At 46.3% G+C, this 22,500-nt stretch overlaps 1 protein-coding gene across 1 annotated transcript in view; it reads left to right on the top strand.

Annotated features, from left to right (window-relative positions):
• iqsec2b (IQ motif and Sec7 domain ArfGEF 2b) overlaps positions 1-22,500 on the top strand; it is a gene marked incomplete at its 5' end in the record, with an annotated part of 110,385 nt that overhangs the window by 29,672 nt on the left and 58,213 nt on the right. The gene's annotated exons all lie outside the window — the stretch shown is intronic.

The following is a 22,500-nucleotide window of genomic DNA, read 5'->3' as shown; positions in this document are numbered from 1 at the left end:
CTAAGCGCTGATCTGAACTCTGAACCTTTTGGTTTCAGGGGAGAAGAGAGTCATGTGTTAAATGGGAGCTCTGAGGCGACAGTTAGACAGTGTTGGCGATGAAGGAATGCTTGGATCCCACCGATGAATGATAGGATTGTTTCCTCTCAGTTTGACCACAATATCCATGTATTGTGGAGCTCAACTGAAAAACTCCCACGAGCATAACAGTAATTCAACCTCCCCTTTCCTTTCTCTATTTCAAAAATGAGCGTTTTTGCAGAGGTGATGATGAGGAAGTGTCTGATCACAATAGTAATTATGCGCTGTCTAGTAATAATAATAATAATAATAATAATAATAATAATAATAATAATAATAATAATAATAATAATAATAATAATAATAATAATAATAATAATAATAATAATAATAATAATAATAATAATAATAATAATAATGGGAGAAGATTGTATTATCCCTCACAGGGGAAAATCTTAATTGGTTTGCAGTGAATCAATCAAACAAAAAACTGTAAACTGTACAATGATTGCTGTACACACAATACATACAATAGTCCTGGGCTTGCATAGATGTTTCTTTTCATTGTCAAATGACTATGATGGATATGGGTTGTTTTGACTTGTCCTAATTGAATAGAATAGAGGCCTTTCGTGGAATGTTTAAAATGCCACGTTGGAAGGAGAAACAACGGCTGCTATGTGTTACTTGATTTATGAATAGATTATTTTTAATCTTTCTGTCTTCAATTGTGTAAACAAATCACCATTGGAACAGTAATATCACGCTTCTCCAATATCATACCACTGCACAGAAATTAGGCATTTTCTTTTGAAAGTGGTAACCATTGGTTACAGGCAGCCATGCTGGAAGAAGAAGTACACAAACATTCTGTGCAAGGCCTCTATTAACCCTTTCACTACCACACTACAGACGGTTAACCGGCTGTAGTGTGGTAACCGTCTGTAGTGTGGTAGTGAAAGGGTTAACCGTCTGTAGTGTGGTAGTGAAGTCTGTAGTGTGATAGTGAAAGGGTTAACCACCTGTAGTGTGGTCGTGAAAGGGTTAACCTCTGTAGTGTGGTGGTGAAAGGGTTAACATTCTGTAGTGTGGTAGCGAAGGTGTTAACCCTTTGTAGTGGTAGTGAAAGGGTTAACATTCTGTAGTGTGGTAGTGTAATAGTGAAAGTGTTAACCCTTTGTAGTGTGGTAGTGAAAGTGTTAACCCTTTGTAGTGTGGTAGTGGAAGGGTTAACCTTCTGTAGTGTGATAGTGAAAGGGTTAACCTTATGTAGTGTGGGAGTGAAAGGGTTAACCTTCTGTAGTGTGATAGTGAAATGGTTAACCCTTTGTAGTGTGGTAGTGAACGCATTAACCCTTTGTAGTGTGGTAGTGAAAGGGTTAACCCTTTGTAGTGTGGAGGGGTTAACCCTTTGTAGTGTACTAGTGAAAGTGTTAACCCTTTGTAGTGAAATTGTTAATCCTTTGTAGTGTGGTAGTGAAAGTGTTAACCTTTTGTAGTGTGGTAGTGAAAGTGTTAACCCTTTGTAGTGTGATAGTGAAAGGGTTAAACAGAATGATTATTAGGAGGGACACAAAATGGCTGCTGCAGATGGTATCAGAGAGCATTGTGACAACACAAAGGATATCAGGTCAATTATCTAATGGCTTAGCTTTAGTGCTTGGTTTCCATAGTGTGTGGCATCCAGTAGACATATAATGAATGTCAATAAGGGGCACTGACCTTAGAGATGAAGATTAAAATCATAATTTTGTATTGAAAGACAAGAATAGTTGTTTTTCTTTAGACAAATACAGTATGTCTGGTCAGTCGCGATCAGATTAAGATTCAGATTCAGATTATTTTTATTGTCACAGCTTTTTTAAATGCACGTATACATTCAGAAAAACGCGAGATGCTAGTTTTTCCCCATTCCTCAACCGTAGTAGATAAACATGTAAACATAATACAAAAATAGTATGTTCTATCTATACAAACTATAATTATAAACTATAAATATAAACTATAACTATGAACAGAACACGCTATAAATAACTATAAACTAAAACTATAAACTAAATGATAAACTAGACATAATACACAAAGTATATTCTACCTATGCAAACTACAATACAAGGTATATGTTTGTTAGCAGCAGTGTGTGTGTGTGTGAGTGTGTGTAATAGTAAGTGTTCTTGTGTGCTGTGTGAGTCACTTACGGTGCTTTTGTGTGTACTATATGCTCATGTGATGATTCAGAGTCTATCCTATCAGTTACAGATCAGTGCTGCCGTTACCTTTTCTACAGCAGGGCAGCGACAACGGTTGAGCTCCGAGCCGCCATACCGTGCTGTAGACGATAATGGCCCAACCAGACCTGCTGCTGCCTTCTATGGCTATTCAACACACACACACACACACACACGCACACACGCATGCACGCACGCACGCACGCACGCACGCACGCACGCACGCACGCACGCACGCACGCAACACACACACACACACACACACACACACACACACACACACACACACACACACACACACACACACACACACACACACACACACACACACACACACACACACACACACACACACACACACACACACACACACACACACACAGGCTCCATGGTGACAGCACATCAATTATGGATAGGAGCGGCACGGGAGGCTACGGGTTGTAAGGACTTGACACTGTGCTCGACTGCACGCAACTCCACTCGCATCTCTGTCTCTCTTCGCCGCCCTCTCTCTCTTCAGCGCTCGTCTCCCTTTTGCCCCATCTTCTTCTTCTACTGCTCTTTCCACGTTGTCAGAAATCATTCTTGTCTTTATTAGACCCCCCCCCCCCCCCCCCTCCCCTCCATCTGTTTCATGTCCAGGTAGATGTGATCAGAGGTAGGTAGTGAAAGTCAGGGCAGGACTTTGCGTGTGTGCGCCGCACTCAGTCGACTCTGTATTGCATTGTAACACGACCACAGGGTTTCTCCTACATAAGTAATGAAGCCGCGAGAAGCCATCTGCGATATGGCCCATCTCATGATTTATACAACAATCTTTTTTACTCGTATATCATCCTCACCTTGTCCTGTCGGAGTTATTTACTGCCTCGTTCTCTTAAAACTACATAGTGCACATTTAACTCATTCAGCGCCACGGGTCGGGGCACCAGAGGGCGCTAGAGTGCAATCGCTTTAATCAATGGGGGGACTGCAATTTGCGAGTGCTTCAAATATATCTTATATTATAGCTATGGGTCTAATACACCCGTCGATTGTCAGTGAGTTGCTTCCAGTCAACATGCACAAAACAGATTGTTTTTTCATACATACATTTCCGTTTTATACCGTGGTGAATATGAGTATAGTTCCAGAGCGATTCTGTCTAATCTCAAGAAACTTGAGCAAACGGCGCTTCAATGTATTTCCTTAGAAATCGTGCCATTTGTCGCTTGATTTATGAATCGTTCTGAAAATAACGCTAGATTATCTGTATTATATGTGTCATCATGCGCGAACAGAAGCGTGGGCTGAAAAATTGCTTCTCAGTGCTTTGCCTGCAGCCAACGTCAGAAACACACACACACACACACACACACACACACACACACACACACACGCGCGCGCTCCGATGGTGGCAAAAGAAACATCGGATTAACCCAAGATTCGTAACATAGAGTCCTTACCTCACATCTGATGTCCGGCAAAAAGATGAATCCAATTTCTGATCGCCATTCCAAATATTGACCGCGTTTATTGATCCAACGTTATATGTCCGAAAGGCATAATCCACGCTGCTCCCAGTCTCCCCAGTCCATGTGTTATAAACGTTACTCTTGCCCGAGAAGGAAAACCTAGACCGGACTTGTTAGATCAGCATACAGCCCAAGGGGAAGGGATTTCAATGATGTGCAATACCGGCTGGAAGGCGTAGGCGGCGGTATTTGCCCTTTTGCAGGCTCAGACCGATTCCCAATGATAACATCAGGCTGGATGGATGAAAAATGAATGGATATAGCTAATAAAAGAAATAATGATTAAAACCCGAGTTTTCTCGTGATTGGCGCTGAACGGTTGGCGAGTTAACCCGACTTTTCTCGTGACTGGCGCTGAATGAGTTAAAGAGAAAGTCCACCCTAACACTGAATTCTTTTTTTTTTTGAGTTTTTACTTTTTACATATTGGTCTTAATTTAGTTTTTTGTATTGAGTGCAGTCAATAATGATAATAATAATAAATGTGTTTATATAGCATTACGATGCCTGCGTCTGGGAACAATTACTGCTGCCATGATCACCTGTGACGCTGGCATGATGCCCCATAGCGTTTAGGGCATTGCGCTTAGTTACCACCATGTCTGTGAAGAACTGCTCGGTGCATTTGGTGCCGGGCTTTGTGGATAGGGAGTGTAATGGGAAATATTAAAGGACTAAACGATGAGCCGTTTACAAATCATTCTGAGTCATTATTAATAATAGAAAAGTTTATTAACAATAAGAAGGACGTTTTATTTCACCGTGGCCACAATGAAAGTTCAATTTACAGTCAGAGACACATGTTCACACAGTGGCCTCTGGTCATAAAGTGACCCAGAACGCTGTTCACATGTATGTCAAATACACAGTTGTCAGACATAACATAATATAGCAGATATGATGATGAAGGTAAACAAAATGGTTTCTCAGTAACTGGAAGCAAACAACAACTTTGTTATGACTGGTAGGATGTCAGAGTGATCTTAAAGAGACATACACACATTAACCAGTCAATCTGGTCATATTGAAACTCAAGCTGTATAACATGATATCTCCACACAGATATATAAGAACATGATAATATTTCCACGACAGGAGCATTTATGGACGAGGCTCATTTGCATAGAAAGGGGAAATGTTCCCCCCATATTACCTCATTTTAAATACACGCCAATTGCACCGGACGCAATGCTGACGGAACGCAGTTGCCACCTCATTTCACCCGTTGCGCGTCCTCTGTGGATAGATAGCAAACTGAGTTTCAGAGCGATATGCACCGGCTTTGCGTCGGAAAAAGCCACACAAACCCTTTGTGGATCCCGCCCTGTATGTTTGTAAACAGCGAACAGGTCTATAGAGAGACTCCCTGGGCAATCTGACCATGTGCCAGTCTCTGTGTCTGCGCTGAACTCCTGTCTCTCTCTCTCTCTGTGTCGGCGCTAAACACCTGTCTCTCTCTCTCTCTGTGTCGGCGCTAAACACCTGTCTCTCTCTGTGTCGGTGCTAAACACCTGTCTCTCTCTCTCTCTGTGTCGGTGCTAAACACCTGTCTCTCTCTCTCTCTGTGTCGGCGCTAAACACCTGTCTCTCTCTCTCTGTGTCGGTACTAAACACCTGTCTCTCTCTCTCTGTGTCGGTGCTAAACTCCTGTCTCTCTCTCTCTCTGTGTCGGCGCTAAACACCTGTCTCTCTCTCTCTCTGTGTCGGCGCTAAACTCCTGTCTCTCTCTGTGTCGGCGCTAAACACCTGTCTCTCTCTCTCTGTGTCGGTGCTAAACACCTGTCTCTCTCTCTCTCTCTCTCTCTCGGTGCTAAACACCTGTCTCTCTCTCTCTGTGTCGGCGCTGAACTCCTCTCTCTCTCTCAAATTCAAATTCAAATTCAAATTCAAATTGGTTTTATTGGCATGAAATATTAACATACTTATTGCCAAAGCAAGTTCAACATACAAACAATAACATATATATTAAGCAATAAAATATCATAATATTAGTAATAACAGTAAGGACAATCAACAAGAAACATATTAATTTACAAAATAGTCACTCAATCGGGTAGTCCTGTCTCTCGCTCTCTCTCTCTCTCTCTCTCTCTCTCTCTCTCTCTCTCTCTGTGCTAAACTCCTGTCTCTCTCTCTCTCTCTCTCTCTCTCTCTCTCTCTCTCTCTCTGTGCTAAACTCCTGTCTCTCTCTCTCTCTCTCTCTCTCTCTCTCTCTCTCTCTCTCTGTGCTAAACTCCTGTCTCTCTCTCTCTCTCTCTCTCGGTGCTAAACTCCTGTCTCTCTCTCTCTCTCGGTGCTAAACTCCTGTCTCTCTCTCTGTGTCGGTGCTAAACTCCTGTCTCTCTCTCTCTCTCTCTCTCTCTCTCTCTCTCTCTCTCGGTGCTAAACTCCTGTCTCTCTCTCTCTCTCTCTCTCTCTCTCTCTCTCGGTGCTAAACTCCTGTCTCTCTCTCTCTCTCTCTCTCTCTCTCTCTCTGTGTCGGTGCTGAGCTCCTGTCTCTCTCGGTGCTAAACTCCTGTCTCTCTCTCGGTGCTAAACTCCTGTCTCTCTCTCTGTGCTAAACTCCTGTCTCTCTCTCTCTCTCTCTCTCTCTCTCTCTCTGTGTGTCGGTGCTGAGCTCCTGTCTCTCTCTTGATTCTAAACTCCTGTCTCTCTCTCTCTGTGTCGGTGCTAAACTCCTGTCTCTCTCTCTGTGCTGAACTCCTGTCTCTCTCTCTCTCTCTGTGCTAAACTCCTGTCTCTCTCTCTCTCTCTGTGCTAAACTCCTGTCTCTCTCTCTCTCTCTGTGCTAAACTCCTGTCTCTCTCTCTGTGCTGAACTCCTGTCTCTCTCTCGGTGTCGGTGCTAAACTCCTGTCTCTCTCTCTCTCTCTCTCTCTCTCTCTGTGCTAAACTCCTGTCTCTCTCTCTCTCTCTCTCTTTCTCTCTCTGTGCTAAACTCCTGTCTCTCTCTCTCTCTGTGCTAAACTCCTGTCTCTCTCTCTCTCTCTCTCTCTCTCTGTGCTAAACTCCTGTCTCTCTCTCTCTCTCTCTCTGTGCTAAACTCCTGTCTCTCTCTCTCTCTCTCTCTGTGCTAAACTCCTGTCTCTCTCTCTCTCTCTCTCTGTGCTAAACTCCTGTCTCTCTCTCTCTCTCTCTGTGCTAAACTCCTGTCTCTCTCTCTCTCTCTCTGTGCTAAACTCCTGTCTCTCTGTCTCTCTCTCTCTGTGCTAAACTCCTGTCTCTCTGTCTCTCTCTCTGTGCTCAACTCCTGTCTCTCTCTCTCTCTCTCTGTGCTAAACTCCTGTCTCTCTGTCTCTCTCTCTCTGTGCTAAACTCCTGTCTCTCTGTCTCTCTCTCTGTGCTCAACTCCTGTCTCTCTCTCCGTGTCAGTGCTGAACAGAGACGCTGTGAGGCCGATTCCATTCCTTACCAGGAGGAACTGGAGCAACTTTGAGCTTGGCGCAGATACAGGCTTTACTATTTATACAGCCAAAGGAGATGCGTAACGAGCTGGTACTGTAGCTAACAGTGAGAACACTTTAATCGTAGCCTGTCTTTTTTCCCACGGCGTGGACTTTGTGGGCTTTGCACGGCAAATCGCGGTCACTCATCCGTGCTCGGTCCGTCACGGATGCTCTGGCTGTCAGCCACGGACGATCTGGCACAGGGATGTTTGGTCGGACGCACGCCCAGGTCGGCCCGTGGGGTCTGCGTAGGCTATATATACAAGATACAAGATTCCTTTATTGCCACACAACCAGGTTGGTGGTATTTGTGATCGGTACAGAGTGTATTGAGCTCTACAGTAGATAAAACTGGAACATGGATACATTTACCCCCCCCCCCTCCCAGCAATGGATACATAATACAGCACAACATGACACAATAAATACATAAATACAGCACAGCACGACACAGCACAACATAACACACAGGAGAGTCTAGTCCATCAGGGGGGGGGAGACAAGGGAGTTCAGGGTCCGAATGGTGGTTGGGAAGAAGCTGTCCTTGAAGCGGGTGGTTTTTGAGAGGATGGACTTGAAGCGCCTATACCTGAGGGCAGGGGCTGAAACAGGGGGTGTGCTGCCTGGGTGTGAGGGGTTCTTTGCAATTTTCCTGGCGCGGTGGTTGTGCGGCAGGTGAAGATAAATATAAACGCAACGAAATAATCCAGACAGCGTTGCGTTTACACCGCGCACGGATACACTGTGACATTTAAATTGTGTTCATGTAGCGAGAGACGAATGAAACGATGACCGTCATTCACAGCCCGGCCACGGTGCATCTGTTTCACACCCACCTAGATGGTGTTAACAGGCAATACGTTGTCATGGCAACTACACTCCTCATTCTAACAACTGCCTCGCCGCCCACAAAGGTCCCACGGCAACCGTCACCAAGCAACCCCCCACTCCCTCTCTCCTCCTCGGTGTCTCTATTTGAGGATGTGGGGGCATGAGAAGAAAGGAGCGGGAGAGAGGAGGGGTGGAGGGCGATATGCGGAGAGCGAGGTTTTCAACAGGAGGTGAGATGTGTGGAAGATAACTGACAGACGGTTATCGGTCACTTATTTGATTTGAACATGTGCTCATTTGCTCACACAGAAGGAGCACAAGAGTGGAATGAGTTGCCTTCGACCGTCAATCAGGGCTTGAACCTGTGTAGCTTCTTTTTTTTTATCTACTTTTTCTCCTCCTTTTTTCTGTGATTTTTCTCCCCATCCCAATTTACCTCTTGTGCCAATTCTCCCTCCCCTGTTCTGATCGTTGCTCGCATATGCCCCCCACTGGCCGGTTGTAGGGAGGATAGAAGCCTTTTGCATCACATGTCCCCTCCGATACATGTGGAGGCAGCCTGTCGCATCTTTTCACCTGCCAGCGCGGACTCTCATTTGGCGAGGAGTAACGTGTAGGAGGCTCACACTGCCCCCGCCATTTTTCCTGACTTTGCTGTGCAGGCGCCCCAACCGACCTGTAGGAGTCGCTGTTCACAACGACCAGACTACCACCCTTCGACTTCCCACCCGCTAACTCTGCCAATTGAGTTAGTATGACGGCCGGCCCAAGCCGGAGGCAACGCCGACAGCCGGATTCGAACCCGGTGTCTCTTGCGTTGGTGACGAGCGCAATGTCCGCTGTGCCACCCAGCCGCCGAACCTGTGTAGTTTCAAGGTGAACGTAGTAAATGGCTCCTAGAAAATGTCCCCGAGTAACTAAGGAAGCTTCCTGTTTGAATGTAGTGTAGTTTTAGTGTGTCTGTACATTTTGTACATATTTTTATTAATAATATTATATTTTACTTTTTAATTATATTTTTAGCAATATACCGTAGGCTGATGATAATAGTATGTGTAATACATGTTTATGTAAATACTATGTGCTGCTGAGACCAAGGACCACAATGGAGATAAGTCTGTGACTTTTTCGTGCTATCCTTGATAATTTTAGGATGCATGACTTGTAACATGTAATGTATTTTAATAATTGTCAAATAAACTTAACTAAACTTTCAAAGTTCACACTGCAGACAAAAGTCACATTATGTTTGTTCATATCTGTGACTCAGAACAGTTGTCACGACAGTGTGAACAGCACAAATCACATTGGAATCTGATCTTTTCAATTCTGATTTAAGCCACTTTCATATGATGTGATCCAAAATCAGATAGAGGTCATGTCAGGAGAACAGTCATGTCAGGATTCATGCGACTTGTTTACGTCACTCTGGAAACTGTGACGTCAGTAATCCTCCATGAAGACGTCGTCCATCTTCTTTATGGTTCATTTGCGCACGCGGGTGGCCAGTTCTGTATCGTTAGGGCTCAGCTTGGCTTCGCCTTCTGCACTATCTCGCGTACGTGCACGCGTACTGAATAAACCACAAATGTACCTCTAATACCAGTATTAGTCTGACCACACCCCTCATCAGCTTACCTTCATAAGCAGGTGTGTGGTCACCTGCTCTCCTCCTTCTCGCTTTCACCACAAGGAAGTGCCTCGGTAGTACCCCACTTGACGTGTCGTTGATAAGTTGAAAAGAGTTGTGACTAGGTTTACATTGTGCCTAACCTTTTTCTTCTCTCACTTGTTTATATAAGAAAAAGGTTTGGGTCATAATGTATTCCGCGGAGAGTAGACCCGCTAGACCTACTCTTCACCACCGATTCTCCATTCCCGCCTCCGTCGTGCGTTCCGGTGCTGGGCTGTTGCCACTCTCGTGGTTGCCGACCCAGCCCGGGAGACTGCCGGTGGATAGTTTTCCTCACCGACGAGCCGAGGGTTCGGAGCCGTCGCTCCGGCGATGGCCTGATCTCGACTCTGGTTCCTCTGTTTCTGGGGAATCGCCCGTTGATGAACGGGGGATTGTCTTAGAGCCAGGGGATTTGCGACGAAAACTTTTTGCGTCTGCTCGCTCACGTCGTCACATGGTGGCGTGCAGACGCGAACGGCCTGGGTTTGGGGAATTGCTGGAGACCAGCGAGGCCGCGTCCGACTCTGGATTTCTGATGGAAACTGAAGACTTCATGGAGGAGGCGGACGGGTTCTTGTATGATGGTCCCGTGGAGGAGAGTATCCCTCCTCCGGAGACCCCGGGGTGGGGGGAAATGGCTCCACGGGGCGCCTTGTTCGAGGATGTCGGGGAACCACCTTGGCCTCATCAACAGGATGCCCTACTGTCGGCCGCATCGGATTGTGGCTCCTTGACCAGTCGCAGCCTGCTGTATGCGAGGGATGCGGGGTCGGTGGAGGAGGGTCCGCAGGGGGAACTGCGGGCCTTGTTTCCCGAGCTCATGGCGGTAGCCGCCGCTGCAAACGGTGTGCCGCTGCCGCAGCCATTGCCTGCTCCTGTCCCTGATGACCTCATAGGCCATCCCTGGCAGCGTCCCCCGGTGAGAGGGGTGGACGTTGTCTACCCATTTTTCCCATCGATGGGGGCCTATGTTCGTCGGGGCCAGGCGGTCTCCAACATCATGGGACTGACTCCCGCCTACGTACCAGTTACGCGGGTGTCGGGGTTGGTCAAAGGTATGGGGGAGGGCGTACCTCGGCTTGACAATCCGATGGCCGCGCTCCTCTGTCCGGATATGGTGTGGGAGCCCCTATGCAAGCCGGTCCTCCAGGGGAGGTCGGCTAGGCGATTGGCTTATTGGGGTGACCAGTCATTTATCGCCGGTACACAGTCGCTGGCTGCGGCTTCTAACATCGCCCACCTGGCTAGATTTGTATCGGGGATAATGACGGGCGGCGCGGATCTGAACGAGGTGAGGTGCGATCAGATCACCCAGGCTGCGGGAGCTGTGCTGCACCTCTCCCAGGTGCTAGCCATAGCCATGGGTAAAGTGCGCGCCCTGGCCACCCTGGGCCAGCGTCACCTTTGGCTGGAGCAGGCTCGTGTACCTGAGAAGAAGAGAGCCCCTCTTCTGACGGCCGACCTCTCCGACGCTGGCCTGTTCGGGAAGGCCCTGCTATTGATGACCTCAACATGCAGAGAGATGGCAGAGGAGAGATCCATCCTCCAACCCCATTTTCCGCCTCCCGTCCTTGCCGGTGGGGGCAGAAGGCTTCCGCGACGTCGAGCTGTCTCCGTCGCCGCTACCACTGCTCCCGCCGCCGCTGCTGGCCCTGCCAAGAGGGCTAGGAGACGAGGCGACGCTTCAGCCACCGCCGGCCCATCCCAGACCGGAGGAGACGGTAGGGAACGTCGTGTCCAGCAGACTGTAAACTACCGTCCCTCCGGGGCTCCCCGGGGTGGCCAGACTCGAGCGGCGCGAGGTGGCAGGCGCCGCTGAGTGACTTTTCCCCCTCTGTGTCCCCTCCTCTACACCCTCCCCGGCCCCCCTATGATTTTGTGCCTTGATCACATATTATTTATTTAATAAAAAAGTTCCCTGATATAAGGGGGACTGTGGTTGGCCGAACAAACTGTGTGTTTCTTCAATACAAATCATGTGGTGGGGTTGTGTTTTATGAATCTACCCTGTTACGTTGGGGGAATGAGTTGTGTTGTGTTACGAGTTTTTAAGCAAGGTCTGCAACTTACACTCGGTAATAGGTTCTATTAGCTTGATGCTCCACATGCAATTAGAACTGGTGATATTCCATTGCTTTAACTAAGTATGTGTTCACAACGCTGTGTTGTTAGTTGCAGTAATGCTCGTACACACTTTTCATGGCCTAGCCATTACTCTCGTTCAACGTCTTCCTATAGCTTAGGCTGCGGGTATGGGATTCACGCACAGGCGACTTGTGTTTTTTGTTGTAAACCCTTTTACACTTTGTGGGTAGCTAACATTGTATTAGCTTATGCTATATGTGTTTTGTTCTACCAGAGGTTTTCAAAATGGCTACGGTTGTTTTCTGTGTGTAGGGATAGAAGGTGTGTTTTTCGGGAGGGGGTGTCGGATAAACCCCTCCTTTACCCACTTGATTGGTTTAGAGGTTGTTGACCCTCCTGCTGAGCCAGTCAGGGCCAAGCCAGTGCTTGGCGGGGGAGGGGGGGGGGGGGGAGGGGTATTCTACCGACTCCTGTTATGACAGGATCCGGTGGGTTTTCCCCGCCCGTTATAGCGTTGTTGCTATGGCGACGCCTTCCATGAGCTGGTGTCGTAAAGATGTCGAGGGTAGAGCGCAGGACTTAACCTGCTGCGCTCGTTTTTGTGTCAAACTTGAGTCTGTTGGTCACGTGTCTCACAGTTTACATATCTTTTTCTTGACCGTGGTCTCATGTGGGAAGGTGTTTCTGGGGGAATCTGGTCTTACACTCTGATTAAGAGGAGTGACTGGATTAAAATCATGTGAAAACACAGGGTTTTTTACTCCCAGCTGTGCAGTTAGGTCATACATGTGATGCCTTTTCTTTATTTTATAAAGAGTTGAATGTTCATTCATGGAGTTGATTGCATCTCGCCCCTCTTGTCGTTTCCCTGGACGTCTTGGGGATTCAATATGGTGGTCTAGCCGGCCTATTGTTGATGTGGGTATGTCCAAACGCACACATAGTGCTGGCTCAGGATGTGCTTTGGCCGTTGCTGACTGGCGCGCCTCGTTTGCTTTGGTGAAACAGCGTTTTTATGGAGCAATTGGGATGGGGGTTTTTCCTCTTCCGACATCCTGTGTGTTGTCGATGGGTTCCCGTTCATGTCAGGGGATGATGACGGAATGGGTCTGGGCATATGGGAAGGGTCTCACGCCCTAGGGGTGGGCCGCCGGACGCGGTTCATACCGACACGTCTGGGTGGCGCCTTCTTTTTATGTTGGGATCAGACGCGCATATCTGCCCCTTCTCCTGGGGTTGGCAGGTCGGCGTGGTTAGGGCACGGGACTGGTTCTGGTCGCGCTGGTCCAGATCAGTGCACCCGTTGTCCGCTGGGGATGCAGATCTGCTGTTCTGGTACCCTGAGGGACTTAGGGTTTTTTTCGGGGGGAAAAATGCTAGGTCGATCCGGGTGTCACAGGGTTGTGCGTTATGGGACCCCTTGTTGGTACCGAGTGCGGGGTGCTGGGGGCTGGTCTTCCATATTACGCTCTTCTCTTGCGTTTTGGCGCTGAGGAGCCTGTTGGGTGGGGTTAACCTCCTTTGGGATCCTGTGCTCCCCGTATCGCCGGGCCCGGTCCGGGGTGATGCCCGTTGACCTGTAGGCCCGGGATGGCCCTGTTGGGAACCGGAACGCGGGCTGCGGTGGTACCGCCGGTGCGTTTCGGGGTTTTCCTGAGGGGTTATGGGACCAACCGTTGCATGGGGTGATGCCTGGGTGGTTGGTTCTCTGGTGTGTTGCTGCAGTGTCAACTCCCGGTTCTCCGGTTGAGGGTGCCCCTGCACGTTCATGACGTCTGCCGATCGTATGGGCTTTTCTGTGGGCAGCTGTCAGGGGCCGTGTGGTCTACGGATCCCGCTCCTGACGTGCTGTTGAAAGCTTGGTTATGCGACAACGCCAGCATACGCCCCTTCCGCCGGGGCGGCTGTTTCGGCTGTCCTTTCTGGCGCCTGCCTCGTCCGCAGTTGTTCCAGGCTTGGGTTGACAGCCTGTTGCCTGGTCTTCCCCGGTGCACTGCCTGTTCCGTTGGTTAACTCTTGTGTGTTATGACCATGCTGTCTGCCTGTTGCAGGGCTTGTGTTCCAGGCGGTGTGCTGTTGAGGGGGACAGGGCCCGCTCGGCTGAGGGGCCTTTGTCCGAATACGCTGGCGATGTGAGGGGCGGGGTCACTAGGTGCCCCCCTGGTGGGGTCTTGATGCTGGCATCATGGACTTCTCCGGGCCCCCATTCCGGGGGTCCAGTCCCTTTGGTGGGTCTGGGTCTTCCTTCGCGCTCCGCTGCTACGGCCTTGCCACGGGGTTGGGTTTGCCCTTGACCCCGTGATTCTGGGGGCAGTAACGAGGTTGTTCCTCCGTTCGTTCCCGGGTGGCATGCGGGTTGTGCGTGTGTGTAGTCGTGGGGTCAAGCCACGGTCTGCTCACCCTGTGCGTTAAGTTGCTTGAGAGCTCTTCGCACGGTCGGGTCCGTCGCCTTCCCGTGAAGCCTCTAATAGGGGGGATACCCTCCATTAGGGGGGGTCGGGGGGGCTCGGCCCTCCCTGTTCTGATGGTTTTGGGGGGCTGTCAGCGGGGTGTATTTGTCAGCCAAGTGGCTCCGCTTGGCCTCCCTTGTGCAGAAGGCGAAGCCAAGCTGAGCCCTAACGATACAGAACGTTAGGTTATGACTATAACCAAGTTCTGTTAGTTAGGGCGATGCTTGGCTTCGGACGGCCGCTGCAGCCCTTGACCTCACCTTGTGGTGAAAGCTTGGGAAGGAGGAGAGCAGGTGACCACACACCTGCTTATGAAGGTAAGCTGATGAGGGGTGTGGTCAGACTAATACTGGTATTAGAGGTACATTTGTGGTTTATTCAGTACGCGTGCACGTACGCGAGATAGTGCAGAAGGCGAAGCCAAGCATCGCCCTAACTAACAGAACTTGGTTATAGTCATAACCTAACGTTCAGGTGTAGTGACCGGTTCACACTGGAATCTAAACAATGTGAACAGCCAAAAAAGAAAATAATCTGATCTTAACATTAACCCTTTCACTACCAAATGGTTAACCCTTTCACTGCGACGATACAGAAGGTTAACCCTTTCACTGCCACACGACAAAGGGTTAACCCTTTCACAACCACACTACAGAAGGTTAACCTTTCACTACCACACTACAGAAGGTTAACCCTTTCACTACCACACTACAGAAGGTTGACCCTTTCACTACCACACTACTGAAGGTTAACCCTTTCACTACCACACTACAGAAGGTTAACATTTCACTACCACACTACAGAAGGTTAACCCTTTCACTATCACACTACAGAAGGTTGACCCTTTCACTACCACACTACAGAAGGTTAACCCTTTCACTACCACACTACAGAAGGTGTAGTGTGGTAGTGAAAGGGTTAAATCAGAATTGAGCACCACTGAGGCCTGCAGTGTGAACGTGGCCAAAGGATCAGAAACTCTGTGACCTTAACTGCAGAGACGTGTAGGTTCCAGCAGATGGCAGCGTTGTATCCTTTCATTGTTAGGCCCTCTGTGTGGGTTCTGTGTTATGCAACATACCGGTCCTGTGTGTTCTTGTTATTCTACGTCTAATTTGGCCCGGTCAGGCCTCAACTGCAGGCCCAGAAAGGACTGTTGAAAAACATAAACATGTTCCTCTTGGCCTGAGCCTTGAAGGGAAACTGGCATCTTAGAAGTTTAGTTATTGTTCTTCACAGCGGTGGAAAGTATTGAGTGAGTATTTAAATTTTAGGGAACTTTATACTTTTACTCCACCACATTTCAAAGGAAATATTGTACTTTTTAACTCCACTACATTTATCTGAACCCATCAGTTACTATAGTTACTTTGAAGAAAACGATTTTGCATAGAAAACATGGCAAAACTGTATGAAGATTATATACTTTCACATTTGAAGCCTGTCAACATCAAGAAGAGGTAATCAGAGCAGCATAACTGGACCACATACCACTTTAACATAACCTTTAATCAGAGCAGCATAACTGGACCACATACCACTTTAACATAACCTTTAATCAGAGCAGCATAACTGGACCACATACCACTTTAACATAACCTTTAATCAGAGCAGCATAACTGGACCACATACTACTTGTCTTTAACATAACCTTTAATCAGAGCAGCATAACTGGACCACATACCACTTTAACATAACCTTTAATCAGAGCAGCATAACTGGACCACATACCACTTTAACATAACCTTTAATCAGAGCAGCATAACTGGACCACATACCACTTTAACATAACCTTTAATCAGAGCAGCATAACTGGACCACATACCACTTTAACATAGCCTTTAATAAGAGCAGCATAACTGGACCACATACCACTTTAACATAACCTTTAATCAGAGCAGCATAACTGGACCACATACCACTTTAACACAACCTTTAATCAGAGCAGCATAACTGGACCACATACCACTTTAACATAACCTTTAATCAGAGCAGCATAACTGGACCACATACCACTTTAACACAACCTTTAATCAGAGCAGCATAACTGGACCACATACCACTTTAACATAACCTTTAATCAGAGCAGCATAACTGGACCACATACCACTTTAACCTAACCTTTAATCAGAGCAGCATAACTGGACCACATACCACTTTAACATCACCTTTAATCAGAGCAGCATAACTGGACCACATACCACTTTAACATAACCTTTAATCAGAGCAGCATAACTGGACCACATACCACTTTAACATAACCTTTAACCAGAGCAGCATAACTGGACCACATACCACTTTAACATAACCTTTAATCAGAGCAGCATAACTGGACCACATACCACTTTAACATAACCTTTAATCAGAGCAGCATAACTGGACCACATACCACTTTAACATCAACTTTAATCAGAGCAGCATAACTGGAACACATACCACTTTAACATAACCTTCAATCAGAGCAGCATAACTGGACCACATACCACTTTAACATCAACTTTAATCAGAGCAGCATAACTGGAACACATACCACTTTAACATAACCTTTAATCAGAGCAGCATAACTGGACCACATACCACTTTAACATCAACTTTAATCAGAGCAGCATAACTGGAACACATACCACTTTAACATAACCTTTAATCAGAGCAGCATAACTGGAACACATACCACTTTAACATAACCTTTAATCAGAGCAGCATAACTGGACCACATACCACTTTAACATCAACTTTAATCAGAGCAGCATAACTGGACCACATACCACTTTAACATAACCTTTAATCAGAGCAGCATAACTGGACCACATACAGTACCACTTTAACCTAACCTTTAATCAGAGCAGCATAACTGGACCACATACCACTTTAACATAACCTTTAATCAGAGCAGCATAACTGGACCACATACCACTTTAACATAACCTTTAATCAGAGCAGCATAACTGGACCACATACCACTTTAACATAACATTCATAGGTCAATGGATCGAGGTTTGAGAGCTTCCAAGCACTGGAACACACAAACGTCATGTAGAATGCATACTTTTACTTTAGATACTTAAGTACATTCAACAGCAAATACTTCTCTACTTTTACTTAAGTAGAATTTGAATGGAGGACTTTCACTTTTTACCAGAGTACTATTTTAGTTTTGGGGTATTTCTACTTTTACGGAAAGGAACTGTTCTTCACGAGTCACTAGAAACTAAAGGACAAACACAGGAACGTTTTTCCCACGATGTGGCAAGTGAGAAAAAAAAGTGTCTGCATTTCATTTGTTTAACTTCCCCTACAGAAACAGTTTATAAGAACCTAGTGGAGGGAATCTTAACCCTTAACATGGCCATGTGGTACGGAAACACAACATAAAAAGAAGAAATAAGTTGCAGAGGATAGTGAATTTGGCCTCAAAAACCATAGGGAAGCCACAAACACAGCTAAGCTACATCTACAACGAAGTGCTTAGGAAGAAAGCTAGAAGATAGTGGGTGACCCCTCTCACCCACTCTGTGGGGAGCTCGAGCTGTTGCCCTCTGGTAGTCATTACAGACTATCTAAGGCAATCCGAAACATTTTGAAAAACTCCATTAAGGCATTAAATTAATCTTGCACTCGTTAGACGCGGTCCTTGTCGATGTATTGTATTCCTACGTTATCTGCACTTCCCCGTTACAGATGTATGTATATGTATTAGGGCTGACCCCTATTAGTTGATTAGTCGACTAATCGGTCGAAAGGAGCCGTAGTCGACTGGCCAACCTCTTAGTCGAATACAAAAGAAAATTTTATAAAATTATATATATATATATATATATATATATATATATATATATATATATATATAATTATATATATATATATTTTTTTTTTTTTTTTTTTTTTTTGTATCATTCTTTCCAAAAGAAAAGAGGTCTAGAAGCGTGGCTAACGCTAATGGCACGCATACCAGAGGCTAACTGCCTAAGAAAACAGGCACAGAGGCACTGAAAGAGGATTTCACCCATCTAATGAACACACTAGACTAGACAAATATCAAGATGTATCCATCAGTGGACCAATTGCATGCTTTTGCAGAGGACAAGAAGCCTTCAGACATTAAGCACCCCCCACAGCCCAAACGGAATGATACAATTTTTTTTTATTAAAATATTATATATATATATATATATATATATCTTTTTTTTAAGTCGACCAATAGTCGACTAACGGCAAATGTTGGCCAATCATAGTCGACCATCCAAATCCTTAGTCGGGGACAGCCCTAATATGTATAATGTCTGCTGTCATTGTCATTGTTTTATTTGTCTGTTCAATGGTGAGACAAAAGACAAATGTCCACACTGTGGACAATAAAGTGAAACTAAACTAAACTAAAACTGCACGTTAGCATAACTGCAGCGCTCCTCGACAGCTCCCAGTTGGCTGTGCCCCGTGGTTATAATAAGGAATGTAACCTTCCATTTAAGGGGAACCTGAAAGACGACTGTAGAGAAAACGTTTAACCAGTGTGACGAATGTCTGGGCGAAGAACAATACATGTCCCCAAGTGTCCCTTTAATAAGAAGGGGTTTCTCTTACTAACTGAGAATTGTACCACTTGTTAGTGTTTTTGTCTCCCAAAATGTCCCTTCCTCGACGTCATACTTTCTGCCAGGTCCACACACTAACACAGGAAATCCCTGTTACTCAAGGGAAGTGGACAATGCAGGGAGGGAGGGAGGGAGGGAGAGGGAGGGAGGGAGGGACATGGAGGGAGGGACAGGGAGGGAGGGAGGGAGGGAGGGAAGAAGGGAGAGAGAGAGGGAGAGCAAGGGATGGAGGAAGAGAGGGGGGAGAGAAGAAGGGAGGGAGGAAGAGAGAAGGGGGGAGGGAGAGAGGGAGGGAGGGAGGGAGGGAGGGAAGGAGAGAGAGAGAGAGGGATGGAGGGAGAGAGGGAGGGAGAGAGAGAGGGATGGAGGGAGGGAGAGAGAGAGGGAGAGAGGGAGAGAGGGAGGGAGAGAGAGAGAGAGAGAGGGAGAGAGGGAGGGAGACATCGGTTGGCTAGCTTTAAGCACCCACTGCAACACAGCCAACTGAAGTCAAACGTGGAAAACCTAACTTTCATTATTGCGCGACACACAGGGCTTATTATAGGATGTAGAGGGAGCAGAGAGCACCACGAGGAATGATTTGCAACGCAAATTTCCTCCTCGTAACTTTGCAGGCTCCGGCACAAACACACTACAGGTCACTTTAGGAAAAAGCAAAGGTCACTTTAAAAAAAACATAAATGTATGTGTTTGTATAGAATAGTTAGTATCTATCTATTATCTATTCGTGGCCACCTTCATTTCACGACATGTCTCGTCGTGTGTGTCTGTCTCTTGAATCTTGAATCTTCCCACACTGACTGAGCCGGCTGCCTGTCCCATTATACTGGCTGCTGGTGTCGGGACGGGACGGGGACGGGACGGGGGGGACGGGGGGTGCAGCTGCCAGGCCGGGGCGTGGCTCCGAGCACAGGGAGGAGGAAACGTAGGCAGGACCACGTGACTCTGTGCTGAGGCTGTTCTCCCGGCCACAAGGCTGCCTGCCTAATAAGTGACTCTTATTCTGGTGGACGACGTGCTTATGAGGGGGGGGGGGAGAGTACACAGCAGGACACTGGAGCCCTTGTTGGATCTTTACACGACACCCGGAGGAGTATCAGTGTTTTTTTGCTTGCTGGCCGCAAAAAATGTGTGCATGCGTCTGTGGGAAGAGCTGAACCCAAACCGCAGTGTGGTTGATTTCGGCTGGATCTGTCTATGTTTTCTTATACGGGTCTTTGAGTCAGAACCACTCGTGTGTGTGGGGGAGATGTTTTATGGATGAGTTCTTTGGTTGAAAAATGTATTCATGGAACTGTTTTATTCAGAATTTTTTATTTTACAGTCAGTGTCATTGGCATTTGGCAGTGGAGGAGTGTGATACACTTGTTGTTCAAATGTGTGGTATCCATGCTATGTGTGTGTGGGTGTGAGAGACAGAGAGACAGAGAGAGAGGGAGACAGAGAGAGAGGGAGAGAGAGAGACAGAGAGAGGGAGACAGAGAGAGAGGGAGAGAGAGAGACAGAGAGAGAGAGAGGGAGACAGAGAGAGGGAGAGAGAGAGAGAGAGAGAGAGAGAGAGCATAAACACAGGTAATATATTAACTCCCGTGGAACTTGTTGCAAACTTAACTTGACTGTGCTGCAGCTACTTTGAAGCAATGGGACATCCTACTCACATGTTTTTTTATGACTTCTAATGTCACTGAGGGAGCTGTGATTGCTACTAAGGACAGTTCTGACAACTTGATTGTATATTGAAGCTTGAGTATAGAGATTTTATAGAGAGTTTTTCCTTACCTTCGCACGGGGTATGTCTGGGAGTGTTGCATTTATTTGATTTATTTAAAAAAAATCTTTGGACCTTATGGTGTTTTTGTTTTGTTCTTGATTTATTGTGATGTTTCTTCTTGACTTGTTTAAAGAAGACGTGTCCGGCCCATGGGGACATTAACGTGTGTTGTCGGGCCTTACAAATACATTTGATTTGATTTGATTTAGACTACAATAGGCTGTCATTGGGACTTTTCTCAAGTCCTTCCCTCATGAAATCCACAAAGAGACAGATTATTCGCCGCCCCCATGTCTACATGTGAGTCTCGTACTTGATTTGTTTACACAGATTTTTTACTACCTGTAGGGGAGAACGGGGGACGTTGTCACACTTTTTACTCTAGTGTGAATTGCTCATAATCAAAACATCTTTCAATAGTCATTCCTACATTAAATTGAAGCTTAAACTGTTGGCTTGAAATGTGTATCCCTCTCATTTTCCAACGTATTGTAACAAAGAGGTAATCACCTATCAAAGACACTCTGACACATTGTTACACCCAACCCCATCATGGGGATGGTTGTCACACACTATGGGGTTGGTTGTCACCATGTGTTTTAAAACTTTTAATGGGAAAATATTAAAAAGAAGACAAGATTTAGATTTCAGATAATGATTGAAGAAGTGTGTCTTTAGTCGACGGTGAAAGATTGGACGGGTTTCGGCTGTCCTAACTGGGGTGGGTAGTTCATTCCACCATTGTGGGGCAAGGACCGAGAATAGACAAGAAGGCAGAACTAAATTTGAAAGTTTAATTGCATTGACAAGTTGACAAATACATAACTTAATGCATCTTAATGAACATAAACAGGAAACACATATTTAGGCCATCCTATATAACAAAATAAGAACACAATAAATCGGCCTAACAATAATAGCCTACACAACATGTGACAACCAACCCCAAATAAAATGTGACGACCAACCCCAACTGGAATGTCTTGATAGCATCAAGGCTAACAGCCATCTAACAACTAGTTAGCTAGCTAACAACAATCTAAACTATAGCTCTATCCCTTCACACTTTTTAAGGGTAATAATTGTTTCATTATAAACCAATTGTGTAAAAACCTAGAAGAAAAATACTGGGGAGCGGAATATTTACAAATGGACATGAAAAACACAAAAAGTCCTCTCACTTCAAATTCAGCTGTTTCACTCCAAATATGACAATGTAGGTGAACTCTGACCCCAATTCTGGACATTTAAATACCAAAGTATGGGAGACAGGATCCTCTGGTGGTGAAATATAATGAATGTGACAACCTACCCGTGTGACAACGTCCCCCGTTCTCCCCGTTCTCCCCTCCCCACTCCCCCATGCTGCTATGATGCCTGAATTTCCCCAAGGGGATCAATAAAGGAATATCTTATCTTATCTCTCTTACTTGTTCGCTCCTGAAGACAGTAGTGAACTCAACTCAATCTGCTCTAGTTTTTTCCCACGGAGAGTTCCTTTAGCAGTGAAAATATCAGTCTTATCTCATAACGTTTCGTTTCGTTTCTCTCTCTCTCTCTCTCTCTCTTTCTCTCTCTCTCTCTCTCTCTCTCTCTCTCTCTCTCTCTCTCTCTCTCTCTCTCTCTCTCTCTATCTCTCTCTCAATTCAATTCAATTCAATTCAATTCAATTCAATTCAATTCAATTCTCTCTCTCTCTCTCTGGTCTCTCTCTCTATGGTCTCTCTCTGGTCTCTCTCTATATCTCTCTCATCTCCCTCTCTCTGTGGTCTCTCTCTGTCTCTCTCTCTCTCTTTCTCTCTCTCTCATCTCCCTCTTTCTGTGGTCTCTCTCTCTTTCTCTCTCTCTCATCTCCCTCTCTCTGTGGTCTCTCTCTCTCTCTCTCTCT

The sequence above is a fragment of the Notolepis coatsorum genome (genome assembly GCF_963971535.1).
Source record: "Notolepis coatsorum genome assembly, chromosome: 17".
Classification (NCBI taxonomy): domain Eukaryota; kingdom Metazoa; phylum Chordata; class Actinopteri; order Aulopiformes; family Paralepididae; genus Notolepis; species Notolepis coatsorum.
This window is presented reverse-complemented; position numbering and strand designations above follow the sequence as displayed.